Genomic DNA, 1,952 nt, shown 5'->3' with positions numbered 1-1,952 from the left:
ACTAAAGGTGGTGCTCCAGCATAGCCGCAGTCAAATGACTGAAACATATAAAAGGATAAAAGTTGAGCCGTGGTGTCCTGTTTTTGTAGCACAATGCACCAACACACACAGCATATGAAAATCTACGGAAAATACACGACATTGGCTTCGAATTGGGAGACCACCAACCTTACTCTCCTGACTTGGCCTCCTCCCACTATCACCACTTTCTGCAACTGAAGAAATATCTCATGAGATCGAAATTTGATTCCGATTCGGAAGTGATCGCTGCTATAGAGGCCTGACTGGAGGTCCAACCTTTCGAGTTTTCTTTTACAGGGCTTAGAAAAACCGAAGGACCGCGGCAATAACTATGTGAATCTGGGAGGGGAATATATTGAATAAAATCATAATTAACTGACCCTCCTGTATTTTCTTTTACGTGAAGCCAGAAACTTTTCAGCAACACCTCGTATGTGCATCACTTAATTATGACTGAAAAAGAAGAAATCTCTTCGTTCAGCGTCGTCCGACCCACAAGAAATAATAACTAAATATCCCTCAACGATGAAGGACTTTAGCTGTGGTGGCTAAAACAAATTAAGTATAAACATCAGGCAACAACAACAAAAAAATACTTGGAGTTGTTCCTAGGTACCATCTTCCTTCTAACTAGCAACATCTGGGAACATAAAATACAGATAACCATTATACTCAACATCATAAACACACCACGCAGCACAGAAGACAAAAATAATACGTTTATCTTTGTTTATTAAAGGTGTTTGCTTAAAAAATTGCAGTTTTAATTGAATTGATGATAAATGAATAATACAACACATGGGGAAAATAGGGTTCATTTCGAGACCTCATCTTGTCCCCGCTATCTTACTCAAGTAACACCTCTAAAAAGTTTTAAACGCACTTTATGATATTGTTTTATGGCTGGAATAATATTTAGAGCAAAATTTAATAATTAATAAATAATATAAATAACAGTGAATTTTGCACAGTAGTTTATTTATATTTTCTTATAATATGCCATCTAACATTTGTCCCTTTTAGTATATTTGCATGGACTAGCAAATTTTTATGAAAACTATTTAAAAAGATGAGGAATTATATAAAGAAATTATATTGGAACTTGGGTGCATCATCAGTTGTGTTTCTTCTCATCGATAACATAATGTCCTTCTCATATTCTGAACACAACAAAGATTTTATCAAAACTGTATTTTAAAAATATTTGGTATAAGTATTTTATGTCTTAGAAAAAAAGTACAACCCTTCTAAACAACTCCTCCACTTATAGTAACCCTTTGATATCATTCCACTACAGAAACATTCGATGATTGTGGTTGTGATGGTGGTAGTGGTGACGACGACGACGACAATTATGATGATTTGTGGTTGAATACATGATGTTGATGGTGAAGATGGTGACGTTGGAAGGTGGTTGAGGTAATCGGAACAGAACAGTTTAGTTGCCTCTCCTCTCACCTTCCCTTTTACAAGCATTCAGAACAAAAACTGTAAAGTTATCTTTGGCATAATTCCAGAAAGAAGCAGTATACTAAGGACCTTCACATTTCACTACGAAATCCTTCCTTCCTTCCTTCCTTCCTTCCTCTCTGTCTGTCTCTTACTGTCTGTTTCTCCCGCCTACCTTCTCTCCCTCTATTCTCTCTCTTTTTCTCCTCTTTATTTTCTCCTCTGCCTTAATTACCTCAAACATCACCATCCCTACCAACAACCTCATAACCAACACAACACCGACGTCATAACCACCACCACCATCAGCACCAACGCCATCAATACTATACCACCACCACCACAATATCTACGACCACAATCATCATCATCATTAGCAATATAACTTCCGATGACTTTTCTAAGAATTTTATTTACATTCTTCTTCTTCTTCTTCTTCTTCTTCTTCTTCTTCTTCTTCTTCTTCTTCTTCTTCTTCTTCT

The sequence above is a fragment of the Octopus bimaculoides genome, chromosome 24 (genome assembly GCF_001194135.2).
Source record: "Octopus bimaculoides isolate UCB-OBI-ISO-001 chromosome 24, ASM119413v2, whole genome shotgun sequence".
NCBI classification, from domain to species: domain Eukaryota; kingdom Metazoa; phylum Mollusca; class Cephalopoda; order Octopoda; family Octopodidae; genus Octopus; species Octopus bimaculoides.
This window is presented reverse-complemented; position numbering follows the sequence as displayed.